Raw genomic sequence first — 14,794 nt, forward strand, 5'->3', positions numbered from 1 at the left:
TAAAAAAGAGGACATCAAGAAAGGCCCAATTTGAATTCCTTCAAGGTCCCCCACAGCAGAGAAGAGAAACAAGACAAGCAGAACACAGCTTACTTAAACTGACACTTACTTAAACAGGATTTGTCTGGCATGAGACCATCCTTAACAGTGCGGCTCTTGGACACTATACGTCAGATTTTTAGAAACGAGTCAGATAGGAAAGTAGACCGTTTTCTTCTTCCATGGAATCCATCATTAATTTCTGAATTGGGGGGGGAATACCGCGCTAAAATAATTTTACAATAAAATCGGGCCTTGCGTCTCAGTAGCTTATCTCGAAAGCATGCACTCAGACAGATGTCTAATGCGTCAGAAACTGCATTCCTGATTCAGCCTGTGCTCACATGGGCTGGCCTAGAGCCTAACGCGGGGCTCCCAAAATAACCCACCCACGGGGACCGATGCTGACACCCAACCCCACCACTGCCCCCCCCAGGGCCTGCTGCTCCCCGGAGAGGACCTGCACACACTGCACAGGTCTGCGGGGGCCAGACGATCACCTCCCATGTCACCCAAGCCTTCACTGGGACGTTTTCCAGCTTCTCTCTCAGAACCGGTGAGAAGCGACCATCAGTCTGTCCCCGAAGCTCCCGCTGCCCTTTCTGCCTGTCTATCCCTCTATCCCCTTCCAGATAAATACAGAGAGTACAGCAGAAGCTCCATTCCCTCCTTTAAGGCCCGTGGAGCAGCTTGGACACAGAACTGTCAAAACCCAGGGGCAGATCAACAAGGGAGAAACTTGGGACTCTTCTGTCTCAAACTAGCGATGAGTGACAGGCTGTCCTCCTTAGGGGTGAACAGCACTTGGCTCGAAAACACACTCGCGTTCAGCTTCGGCCAGAAGGGGCTGTGCCTGTATCACGCACCCCTTTGCCTCAGTTTCCCCCTCCTGAGAAGCCCATCACAGCGCTCCAAAATGAGCAGTCACTTTACCTCCAACAGGGCCTCTTTAGTTCTTTTATATTTACCTACCTAGATTGTACATATAATTCAAAGTCGTGAACAGATGCAAATGCAGGTAATTATTTAAAAAAAAAAAAGTTTATGAACAGACAATAAGCATTGTCAAATTCTCTGATTGAAGTCAGGTTCGGGTTTCTTTCTTCTTTTTTTTTTTTGAGGGAGAAGGAAGGAAGGAGGGCAGAGGCAAAAAGAGAGGGACAGAGAGAATCTCCAGCAGACTCCCCACGGAGCGAGGAGCCCAGTGGAGGGCTCCAGCTCATGAGCCTGAGATCACGATCTAAGCTGAAACCAAGATTCGGACGCTTGAGGACTGAGCCATCCAGGCACCCCCAGGTTCAGATTTCTACCATCGACTTTAATGTTTTATTTTAATCAGATCACCTTTAAATTGCCACTACAAAAATAATGTTAAAATACTAAAAAGATAAGCACAAAAATAATAAAAAATGAGAAAAAAAGTTTATTCCCACCACCATTTCACTCATCAGAGAAGGGCACCATGCCCTGATTTCTTATGGGTAAATTTGACAGCACCGCAATCATGAGTAGAGATCCTAATTCCATACATTTATTGAGAGAAGGAACCCCAGTAAAATTAATTGATTTGCTAGTAGTGGTCCTCAACTCATGGAAAAGCATCACTGGCTAATATTCATGCTTTTCATTAGCAAATCTGTGGCCAGTGTTCTTGGAATACAGACAGAGGGTACACACAGCTTCTGGGAAATCGAACAGATCATTTGGAAAGTTCATCCATTCATTCAACAGCTTTTTATTAAGTGTATCACACACTTTTTAAGACACTGAAGACCCATCAGTAACAAGTCAGATAAATATATCTTCTCACATGGAGCCCATATATTTGTAAGGAAAAAAAATGAACAAGATAATAAGTAAGTGCCATAATAAATTGGAAAGTAACAAGTCCAACGGAGAAAAGTAACCGCCTGCTGACCACTTTTTCTATGCAAAGCTTTGCGTACACATTACCAGTAAAGCAATATGGACACCTTTTCTAGAAGAGAAAATTGGTTGGACGGTTGAGAAACATGCTTGACTTCACGCAAATAGTAAACGCTGACATAGGGATTCAAAAGCACATCATAACATGCATAACATCAGAGAGTGTCTGTCTAATCATGACTCTGCTGGACTCTCGGGCGATCCTGAAGGAGACCTCATTAACCACGTGCATGGGGAAACTGGGCTTTCCGCGCGCTGCACGCCTGGGAAGAAGTTAACCTATGGAAACGACACCGGATCACCCAACGCCCATAACCTCCCCAGCGTTCAAGCTCTTCTCACCGTCTCCTTGGGTCGGCAACAACCTAATCCCACTCGGTTTCCGTTTTTACAGGAATCTTTATTTAGAATAGAGAACAGCATAAGAGAGACATCCTCTAAAGGCATACTGTCACTCATCATATCCAAAACATCGGGGTCACAAGGATGTCCTCCAGCAGGTGAATGGGTAAATAAACTGTGATCCAACCAGGCAGAGAGAAGACAAGCTGTCAAGCCAAAGAGACTCAAAGGAAACCTAAACGCATGTTACTAAGTGCAAGAACCCAATCTTCAAAGGCTGCATACTGGATGGTTCTAGCTGCAGTAGGTGACAAATGGAAATGACAAAACTATGGAGATGATAAGAAGATTAGTGCTTGCTGTGGATAAGGGTGTAGGGAAGAACAAATAGGATTTTGTCGGGCAGGGAAACAATTCTGTATGATGCTACAATGACAAGACACATCAAAACCTAGACAATGTACAATACCGACAGTGAGCCGTAATGTACAGCATGGACTTTTTCGGACTTTCGGTGTTAATGATACGTCAAAGGAGGTTCATCGGTTGTACCGAATGTATCCCTCTGGTGTGGGATGTTGATGGCAGGGGAGTCTGTGTGTACAGAGTAGGGGGCCAAAGGGCATATCAAAACTCTATACTTTGTGCACAATTTGGCTGTGAACCTAAAAAATAAAAGGGGGCGCGTGGGTGGCTCCGTCGGTTAAGCGTCTGCCTTCGGCTCAGGTCATGATCCCAGGGTCCTAGGATGGAGCCCCAGAGTGGGCTCCCTGCTCAGGGGGAAGCTTCCTTCTCCCTCTCCCTCCACCACTCCCCCTGCTTGTGCTCTCACTCTCTGTCAAATAAATAAATAATTTTTAAAAAATAAAAGTCTATCATCTAAGAAATATATACAAACAAACATTAAAAAGCATACCGTCATGGCCACTGTGAATGTCTATTCAGAAAGTTATAGAATCTTACACATCTTTTTTTTTTTTCCTCCAAAACGGCTTCCTAGCCAAATGTGCCTCGTTTGACTGCTGCGATTCCTGAAGAATGACGACCCTGGTAGCATTAATAATTAATTATTAACTTCCTTATTTCTATGGGGAGAATGTCAGTACAGACTTTCTATTTATAAAACAGAGCTAACTCAAAGCCATGGGACAAGGGAACAAGGAGAGAAAACTCTCATTAGGGTCTGACAGCTCTTGATAATGGGATTAAAGTTCTATTTCTCCCCACTACAAATAAGCAAAGTCTGTATTGTTGTGTTTTCTCCTCTTAGAAATGTGTGCCGAGTCTTTGAGAGGAACTTTCCCCATGCTACGCTGTCCCTGACTCCCAAAACGCAAGTACACAACGTGCTAACGGGATGGGAGCTTTGACACAACGTTGGCATGACACCAGCACCTCGTGAGGGGACACACTTGCCAGGAGCAGCTCAGAATGGAGCTTTACAGAAATGAAAATGTTTGAGAGAATGTTTTCTAGCAGTGAGCCAACAAAGCATCCCTTTGATTTTCTCTCTCAGTGTGCCCGGGGTTCGACACCACAGATGTAGGGTTATTATACCTTTTACGAGTACGATCTACTGCCAGCATGTGATGAATATTGTGCCTATTGAAGCTAAATTTTTTTTAAAAATACATTTTTGAAAAATGAGTGGACCATGTTATCATCCGGATCTGTATGTCCAAATGTTCCCCATGAAGACTGAGCTTAATTATCCCCTTTTAATAGAACCAAATTAAATGAGCAACTACCCACAGAGCTCTTTCCTTTGCATAATTAGCCAGGTGTTATAGTAATAATAATAAATAAAAGAAATTCAAGATACAGACCCTGATCTCAAGGTGCATTCTTACGGGGGGCAGAGGAAAAGACAAAAGCATACATAGAAGTTCATCTTTTAATTCTCAAACTCGAGACGATCAGAAATAGAACTTAAAAGCAATACAATATTCATTCTAAAACTGACCCAGTAGGAAATGAAAGTAGTAAAATCCACTCCTTCTAAATATAATCTTTATGCTTTCCAAGTGAGTTTCCAAAGACTGGACACTCGATGAGAACAGACTCTATGCAGGAGACATTCAGACAGGCTAAGCCGGCGGTTCCCCAACTCGGAGGCTCACCGGGGCTGATGAGCCACGGGGATTCCCCTGAGAGGCTCTCTGATCCACTCGGCTCCCGGTCTCCTGTGCCTGACTCCATTTATTAGGTCTTCAAGGAGTCTGTTTCCACCAGTTCCTGCTTCTCCCATGCCCCCACTAACCTCATACTTGCATAGAACTTCTGAGTCTGCAAAATTTCCTTGATCTTTCTAACTTTTCATCTTGTGTGTGATCATTATTGCCATCTTTTTAGATAAGAAAATGCAGGTTATAGGATATGTTCCTGTTTGCAGCCAGTAAATACTAGATATCATTATTAACTTTGGACATTATGCAAAGATACGTTTCCAAGGTTTTGTCTTTAGATCAGCACATATTGGGGCATCGAGGCAAATACTACAAGTTTTCCTTTCAAAGTATCTGGTTAGAATGTTTACGTTCATAAGAAGTAACAGATGCACCCTTGGGCGTTTTTTACTTTGGAAATTCTGGTGAACTGACTATATATAAGAAAATCCTCATCCTGGTTCAAAACTAGGAACTGCAGAAAAAGAAGGTATTTGTTCTTATGTGTGCAGGGACCCACCTCAAAACCAACATAGCTGCAGGTTGTATCAAAGTGCTTCAACTTTTTATTCCCTTTGCGGCTGCCAGTATTTTAGGTAAAGCAGAGATCTGTGTTCCTTCTCCTCCATGGGGCTGTCATACCTTTCGTTATACCTGAAATACACCAGAGTCCCTCCTAGATGATTAATTACCCAGAGTTGGGGATTAAATGGCCATCTCCAGGCATCAGTAGGTAGGCACAGTCAAGGACAGGGATCTCTAACAACAACAGCACAAAAGAGCAAATCCAAGAGCTACAGGGGAAGCCTTCTCGCAGGACAGCAAATAAATGAGCCGAAACTGGGAATGTTCTGGGTCAGAGAAGCTGGCTCTTACGGGAGGCTCTAATCGCCCGTAACATAGTGCTCTCCCGAAGCAAGAAGACTCAGGCTTTCGTTTGCAGTAAGGACCATGCCTAGATACAGAATCGATGTGTTCCACCATTAAATATGAATTTGTTGCCTCCCTACGTGTCTGGGCCTTTAGCAAAGGCTGGGAATAAGACTGAGCTCACAGTGCGGGTGTTAACATGGTTGAGTAACTAGTGATCCACGTTCCTTCCACAAGACGATCTACACTAAAGAGAATGTGTCCTCAAGAGGGTGAGGAGAGAACCAGTGGGGCCAGTACAAGCCAGGAGAGTCAAAGGATAGTCATACATTTGTAAAGTTGACAAAGCAAACTAATATTTTTTACATTCAAAAATGGTCAGTAATAGGTAAGTAATAAATCAGTCTATTTGATTGATTAGCAATCTGCACTTCTTATCCAAAATCTACTTACAAGAACTAGGAAATAAACTCTGAATGTAATTTTCTTAGTTGGTATTTCTGAATCTCTGCTCTTCGGCTAATGTGTAGAAGATACGTGACATATTATTTGATCATTAAAATATAATAAACACTTCTTGGGATGCCTGGGTGGCTCAGTCGGTTGAGCGTCTGCCTTTGGCTCAGGTCATGATCCTGGGATCCTGGGATCCAGTTCCTTGTCGGGCCTGCTGCTCCTCGGGGAGTCTGCTTCTCCCTCTCCCCCTCCCCCTGCCCGTGATTTGTCTCTCTCTCTCTCTCACTCACTCTCGCTCTCTCTCACGTGCTCTCTCTCTCAAATAATAATTTTTATATATATATATATATGTGTGTGTGTGTGTGTGTGTGTGTGTATGTATATATATGTGTGTGTGTGTGTGTGTGTGTATGTATATATATATATTTGTACATATATATATAAAGTAACTTCCTACTACAAATTTCCACCAGGCCAATTCAAAAGCTACAGTATAAATACAAATTGCAAAGATCCTTCTGACCATTTACTTATGGTTTTTGCTGAGAATTTATTCCCAGAGTAAAAGTAAGAAATGCACATCAAGTGTAGAGTGCAGTCTGCCCTCAGCTCAGGCCATGATCTCAGGGTCCTGGGAGGCAGGACCCTGCATCCAGCTTCCCACTCAGTGGACAGTCTGCTTCCCCCTCTCCGTCTGCCCCTCCCCCCAACTCATGCTATCTCTCTCTCTCTCTCTCTCTCTCAAATGAATAAATAAATTTTAAAAATCATTAAAAAAGTTAATCCTTAAAGTTAGGAATAATCAGTTACAAGGGCACAAAAAATGGGGTCTGGGGCAGCCACAGAAGTCACTGCCAACACGAGGTTCACGCTGTTTGCTGTGCCACTAGGGCTGAAGTCCTCTGTCTCTGAACCCCGAGTCTCCTGGCTCCAGCCAGCCTCCACGGAAATGCGGCAGGATAACCATTAGCTTACAAGTGGGCTCAAACCCCTTCACGGTTTTTGACAGGAAGCCAGCAACTGCGTTCCACACCCACCTTTCTGTTCTCAGAAACTAGGCCAGGGACTAGCACTGTGGCTCATACCCCCATGGGAGGCCCAACTGGTGAGAGTTTCAGCTTCTAACCCAAATCAGTTCACCCACCAGACTCTCTGATGGATTTGAGACACGCAGCGTTCGCTATGCCGTCTCTGCCTGCTGGGGTTCCTGTAACAAAATGCCATAGACCAGGTGGCTTAGGAGCAACAGGAGTATTTTTCTGACTGTTCTGGAAGCTGGAAACCCAAAATCGGGGTGCGGTGCAGTAGGATGAGAACCGTCTTCTAGGTCGCCGACATCTCCTTGGATCCTTACACCGTGGAAGAGGCCAGGGAGCCTTGTGGGATCCCTTTTATAAAAGAACTAATCCCATTGCGGGGTGGGGGGGTGGCGGTGGGCTCCATCCTCATGGCCTGATCATAGCCCGACAGCCCTCACCTACTGTCATCACACTAAGGGGACAGGGAATTCTGGGGGACCATGAACATTCAGACCGTGGCATAAGGGATGTAAGATTATTTAAAAGAGAGAAGGAACTGAGGATGAAAATAATAGCACTTTCTTCTGGGCACAGCAATACCTTACAGAGGAAAATAAGGCCGACCAAATGGGACAGTGCTGGGCAGCAAAAATGCTGGTTTCACTCTGGACAGTGCTCACTTGGAACTCAACACATTCCCATTGATACTTAAAAATGAAACGATGTGGATGTCACAAAACATTCCTGGTTTTCACACCAAAATGCCAGAGCTGCCAATCTAGTTTTAAATGTATTCTCTTTCTTTCTTTTTTTTTTTTTAAGATTTTTGTTTTAAAATAATCTTCACAGCCAACAACGGGATCGATCTCACAGTCCCAAGACCAAGGGTTGTGTGCTCTACCGCCTGAGCCAACCAAGCGCCCCTAAATGTATTTTCTACACAAGTGCCATATAGTCTTTCTATAAAAGCATCATTTTTTTAATACCCAAAGAAGCTGTCCAGTTTGGAGGAAGTCAGCTCGTGTAAAAATCCAAAAGGCAGTTTAACAGACTTGCTTCTTATGAACGTCTTCATGAGCAGCTGGGGCTTTCTTGCTTTCTTTCTTCCTTTTGTTTTTTTTACGATTTTATTTATTTATTTGACAGACAGAGATCACAAGTAGGCAGAGAGGCAGGCAGAGAGAGGGGGAAGCAGGCTCCCCCGCTGAGCAGAGAGCCGGATGCGGGACTCGATCCCAGGGCCCTGAGATCGTGACCTGAGCCAAAGGCTTTAATCCACTGAGCCACCCAGGCGTCCCATGCTGGGTCTTTAAGAGATTCTAGTGGCTAAGTGGTTTTAGCGGAGAGCACTGCAAGGGGGCGTCCTTGGATTTTGTCAGTCGTCTTTCCTTTCCTAGCGAAAATCATGCTGATCCATGTGGTTTCTCTAAGTCACGCCTATAGGAGTGTCTTCACAAGCAAGATGAGGGAAGAGTAGGTGCTCTGTTCATGCCCCCGCACAGGCTCCCCTCAGACCACTCAGGGCACCATGGCTCGTGTCTTCTTACCCACATCTGGTCAAAATTGAAATTTTCCCAAACCATAAACCGTCCCAAATTTGGAAGAGGGAAATCTGGGGGAGAAAAATGTAAATAAGACTTCTAAGATTATTCCCAAGATAGCTTTGCCTAATGAGAACAAATCGATCATGTGTTAGAAGAAAACAATGTGGGGAGATCACACCAGCTCCACTGTCGTGTCCTTCAACAATTTTAAAGGCAAAAGAGAGACTTTTGCCCCCAGACTAGCTTAGCAGTCCCCAATGCTTGCCCTGATAAGACCCCCAGAGGTTATACATCGAATGTGGTTACTCTGAACTACACAACGCCAATACTTTCTTCCACCAAAAATATCACCAGTTCCTTCAATTAAGGCATCCGTGCCTTTTCCCTCTCAGTGAGAGGACAGTTAGGAAGAGGATTTTCCCAGATAGCTTCGGTGGGGGCAAAGGGAGAGGAGAGAACTAAGAAGGCTTACCTCCTCCTTAACTGTTCTTCACAGAATCTTTCCTCTTGATATGCTGAATATTTATTTGTTTACTCATTGATGACGGGCTCTCTCTCTCTCTCTCTCACACACACACACACACTCACACTGGAATGGAAGCCTCAGGAGGAAGGTCAGGGGTTATATCCCCAGCATGCCCTTACATAGGGGGCACTAAATATTTCTTCAATGAACTTTTGAGCCAAAAGTAAAGTCCATTAATGAAGAATGTACAACTGCATGTTTTGATAAAACGCATTTTGGAGGAAGCTTAAAGATGCTGTAACTATGGCGGTCTATCCCATCAGGAAGCTCTAGAAACTTCCACCTAGACTGTCCACAAAAGGCCATGGCTGTTTCGAAGCAGCTCCCTCCAACAGAGAAGCTGCAGTGAATACAGCCAAGAGAAATATTATTATATGCCTTTTTCACATCGGAAAAAGGTCCAATTTAGCCCAGCTAGTAAGTGACAGGGTCAAATTTGAAATGCAGAGTCGTTAGAATCTGAAGCCTACGGTCCGTCCGCTCGACACGCCAGCCTGCCTGTTGGTAATCGGGCCGAAACCATCGTCTGCCCTGAGTATTCTATTCGGTAAGTGACCCAAGACAGGCCGGGTCTGCAGAACTTTCATTCTTCGCTTGTTATCGATGGGCATACATTTCCCTGATTTACAGGTTAGTCCACGAGGGTGTTTTCCAAGCCCATAAAACCACACACACCCTGTAACTGGCTACCAGGAAGGACAATATTCCGGGCAGCCTATTTGAGATAATCACTGCTCATTTGTGTTTTAATATGCATGAATAAAAAGGCCTTAAAATAGCCTTGCATGTGAATCCAATATTTGTCTTTTAAATGACCAGTTAATCTGGTGTGGTCTTCTAAACGCACTGGCTTATTAAAGAGAGTATCACAGGGAGCCATTTTTCTTTCCCCCTTTAGCTCAGTGTATCAGAGACTTACAGGGACACGATATTTCTCTCCGAAACACTTGGAGCCAGTGAAGCCAAAATGATACAGAGACGCGATCAGCCTCCACGCCCGACGGAGAATGATGAGGTCCTAATGGTAACCGGCCTGGAGACAGTTAACAGCAGTGGTTTCTCAAGAAAATCATCACCATTGTTCGCAATGCCTCAAAAACCATTATGCTCAAGTACCTTTTTATTTAAAATAAAATAATAATAATAATAAATAAATAAAGCCTTGCATACCTTGAGGCTTGCTGCCTCCCCTGATATTTTCCAAGACAGGTCCCACCCTGCTGGGACACACTTCCCTCCAGGACGGAGTCGGCTGGAGCAGCAATGATGGAGGAAGAAGCCAGAGCTCAAATGTCTCAGTCACTGGGTACACCTCACGGTATCTATGACATAGGGTTGAGTGCCACGGCGTACTCTGCTAGAGCTGAAGGAGGGTCCCGGTAAAGGCTGTGTTCGCGAACATTCAGCCAGCCGCTTTGGGATACAGGCATCTATGCATGTTACCGGTGAGGACGACCCATCCTCAGAAGAGCCAAAAGGAGGTGCCGCTCTTGTCCTTATTTTACAGAAGACAGGCATGAGCCAGAGAAGTCAGTATCTTGTCCGGCATCACACAGCAAATCAGTGATGAGCAGTGTCTGGGCCATGAGCTTCTCTCCTGGAAGCTGCTGCTGCTCGTCACCCCTGGCTGCTTGGCCTTCCTTAGTTTCTCCCTAAAACTGTCTGTGTTAGACGCTGTCCCTCTTTCCTCAACGTGTAATGGCTTGTTTGACTCTTGGCTAGTGCTCAAAGGCAGATGCACTCTCTTGTATTCTAACTTGATAAACTGGATGTTAATTATTGGGGATAACTAGGGCAGGCAAAGCTGGAAACAGGACCGAACACAGAAGAGGCCATCCGAAGTTAAGTGCACAGAAGCCGAGGGACAACATGCCTAGGACGGTCCCGTTGACCTTGGAAGTACTTAAGTTCCTTCAACTCCAATGGGAGGCATCAGGAATGTTCACAGAACTGTCCCTTTAGTCACTTTGAAGGAAAGCTAACAGCTGAATATTAAATTACTGAATAATCCTGTGCCTTTGATGTTTCTATTGCCTACAAACATTTTTCTAATGATATTATGAAAAACCTAATATGTAAGGTGCATAGCTAGAGAGAACCACTTCCCACCATTCTCCTGTCCCCGGAGGTTCACGATGGCCCTACACATGCACTGGCTGTCAGGGGTCCCTCAGGCCCACCTCCTCTCTCAGGAAGGGGCAGAGAGTGGATGAAGTTGAGGGAGGCTGGCTCAGTAGCTCAGGACGATCCCAGCTCCGCCCAGCCCTCCTTCCTAATCTGTCAGGGAGTGCTCAAGTTCAAAGGTGTTCCTAAGAGATATGTTCCAGGAACAGATGCCCCACTGTGCCCTAGGAAAGTGTGTCTTTTCCATTAAGTCAGAGTAAAGGATGGTGAAGAAGGAACAGGGGCAAGAGTCCACTGGGTAAGGGGCAGGCTCACAGGCCCGCTCACCCCCTCTCTGGAACCCAGAGAAGCTCCAGGCAGCCTGCCTGGATTCACACAGCACAAGAAGCCAAGTGTCAGCCCTTACGCCAGGCAAGTCCTGGGCCCTGGGGAGCTGCTGGCCTGTCCTCCTCAACGTCCCTTTTGCTCCTTTTGTGTAGGCTGGGGAGGATCTTTTTCCTTGGGTTGGCCTTTCCTCCACAGCGAAGGGGTCAGGACAAGATTCAGACAGAGGTTTGCAGGGAAATGGAGAAAACAGCAAGCTGGGCCTGCTTCGGGATCTAGTCCCTGACCCAGCAACACACATCTATGTTTGCTTCAGAAGAAGGGGAGGGGAGAAAGGAAGGGAAGCGGAGGGGAATGGGGCCTGGCGGAGAGAGGCTAAGTTGGGATGGGGCAAAGGCCCAGTAAAGTGTTCCTGTACCTGGCCTTGGCCTTGGCCTCTGTATTATTTCCTTCCAGATCCTGGCAGACGGTAAATGCTCAGAAACAGGAGTCAAGTGTTCCTAAGCTTCCTGCTCTCGACCAACACCGCCTACGATGCTTAATACAAAATTAACCCTGAAGAAATACCTCATCCATTCATCCAGAATCGAGAAACCATTTCCTGAAACTGGATGCGATTATTGCCTGCAGAGCACAAATTCTGGGCCCACGCTCGAAAGATGTATTTGTTACCTATACACCGAAGAGTTTCTAGAATAACAACACAGTCACATACATCTCAGAGCATCATTATCATAAACAAACATGAAGACAAAAATACTGCAAAGCCGCCCTAAAGGAACAGGACTTTCATCACTCACAACCCACCCATCGCTTTTAAGAAAATAACAACAAACCTTGCCATATTTTATTTCAGCTCAGAAATAAATGTTTGAAACCTTTGTACAAATTTCTAAAAGTTAAGGCTTTTTTTTTTTTTTAAAGACAGAGTTGTTGGGCTTCAGCTCTCTCAGACTCCGGTTGGGGTCCTCACGGAGGCACAGTCACTGTGCAGATATGGGGTTCACAAGGTCTACTGCTCGGCCCACAATATGGCACCGGGGAGCAAAATAGCGTGGAACAGTAGATGAGCCTCATATCACAAAACTGTCAGCTCATTTCCCCTGGGTGTGTCCTACAAGTACCATAGTAAAAACTCTGACCCAATAAACAGGTCAGGCCTGGGCCCATGAAGACCCAAGACCGGATGTTGGAGTTGGACTTGAACTGTGAACATCAAAGGCAATGTTTTGACTGTGCCTTGGGCTGGGTTGGGTTCACAGCATCAGCATGTGGTTTTGCTCTGAATTTTGTGTATCTGCTTCGTGTATATGATTAACAATTACAGACTCACTCTATCAACAGATATATTAGTGACTGCAAGCTAAAAGGAACGGAGTGAAAATGTATGCCGGCTGCCATGATGATAATGGCACAATCAAATGAGTAAACGCAAAGCCGTGGGCGTGAACAGAAGCACAGAAAGGTCCCAGCCCTTCCCTGGGGAGGGAAGGATGCTTGCGTTTTGCTGGTGCCACCTGGTGGGGAGCAAGGGAGACGGGACGCCAGCTGGCCCCAAACATAGAGGACCGCCCCCCCAACACCACCACCAGGAGACTTCGCAAGAATCCAACGTGTTACTATTCTTAAAATGTCCAACCTTTATGAGGCAGTGGAAGAACAATTATTTTCAGGGAGAACATCCAATATTTTAGTGTCGGTTCTATATCCTTTCTGTCCCCATCTGAGTTCAACCCCTTACTAAAAAAAGTCATCAAATGTGAAATTAAAAGAAAAAGCAAGAAACAGATAGAAATGACCAATGGATCTGGTATTGAATGCATTACAAAATCACAGAAATCGCCCTATTAATAGTGGCACGAAGCAGCATTGCTCTGTACAGAATGTGACAAATGCCTCACTGATCTAGTTGTCTAGATACGTTCTCTCCCCCCCCCATTAAGCTGCAAGCTATTTGAAATCAGAGAAATACCTCTTGTATCTCTAAATATCAGTCAATGCCTTGTGCACAGTAGGCTCTACAAATAAGCTCACGTCAGAACATGAAGTTTGACAACTGATCTCTCATCTCCTGGTCCAGAACAGACACTTGAAACTGTAGCCATAGCAGATCAATAACAAAAAACATAAAACAAGAAACAAAAAAAATCATCACTAACAAATACTGTCATTATCTTAAAAGGGTTTGACTTAAAAGTCAACCTAGTTGTGTACCATCAATTTCCACCCATTCAGGACAAAAACCAAACTCCAAACGGACTCCAGAGCGCAAAACTCTTCCATCACACAGTAAGGGAACATGAAGAAACGGAGATAAGAAAGTGTAAGCAAAGTGCATAAAAAGCCCAAAGCTAGTGGTGTCTGGAAGAAGGAAAGTGGTGTTTTACAGAGATAGGAATATAAATGAATGAAAAACACAAATGAGAAAAGAGATGGGATGGGAACCTCCCTTAGCAAGCACCCATCTGTTACTCACATTTTAATATCTTCTGTATCACCCTACAGCACGCCATAGGCAATTAAGAAGAAATTACAAGTTTTGTAATAAGTTACTTTCAACAGGCCGACCACAGAGCCCGTTGCAAATCACGAAGTCAACTCAGCTCTGGTTTATAAAGTTTTGATTAATAGTCAATTCCGTTTGTGTTATTATAATACATTACTAAACACAACACATGGCTCATCTCCATCATTTACAGATTTGCCGCGTACTGATCATGACAAGGGGGCGGAGACCGGCCCCATGAGGCCTCTGAAGCCACATTCCTTCCAAATGATAAGGCAGAGAAGACACATTGGAAGAGCTCTCTGGCCGAACACCAAACATGCCAAAGGTTTCAGCCTGGTAGGTCTCGATGTGTACATTTCTCACCAGTGTGCGCCTTGTTATACAACCAAGAAGGTTCATTTTTCTCTCAACTGATCCAGACATCATCATTTCACCAGCAGGGACCATGCGAAGCCAGTCCAGGCTGACCAGGGACAATGGCCCACACAGAGGTGCCCTGGGTAGCCTGTGCCACATACAATCCAAGATCCCCAGTTAAATTTGCTTATCGGATAACCAATGAACAATGTCATAGTCTAACTGTATCCCCTGCAATGTCTGGGCCATACTTACCCTACAGTGTTTACTCTCTCCGGCAACCCTATCCACAGAGCTGCTTCAGGCTGTGGTCGGTGCCTGGCCCCTCCCCGCCGTTACTCATTTCAGGAGAGAAACACCTTTGCAGCCGAGGATCAAGCACACTTGCTCCCTCATGGGTCTCTCTGCCTTTTTGGCTCCAGCCCACGCATCCCTTCTAAGCTGGATCCTTACTCCGTGAGAATCTTTCATCAATATCTTCAGAAGCTAAACTGCTCATCAAACATCAAACCAAATCCCTAAGCAAAAGAGTTAGCCATCTTTGTCTTCATGCAAAAACCCAGACACTGATGTAACGGCCACTGTGTGGCTAC

General features: G+C 45.1%; 1 protein-coding gene across 9 annotated transcripts in view; it reads right to left on the reverse strand.

Moving 5' to 3' along the window:
- Positions 1-14,794, reverse strand: part of SEMA5A (semaphorin 5A) — a 469,481-nt gene that overhangs the window by 410,573 nt on the left and 44,114 nt on the right. The gene's annotated exons all lie outside the window — the stretch shown is intronic.

This window comes from Lutra lutra, chromosome 5 (genome assembly GCF_902655055.1).
Source record: "Lutra lutra chromosome 5, mLutLut1.2, whole genome shotgun sequence".
Lineage (NCBI taxonomy): Eukaryota > Metazoa > Chordata > Mammalia > Carnivora > Mustelidae > Lutra > Lutra lutra.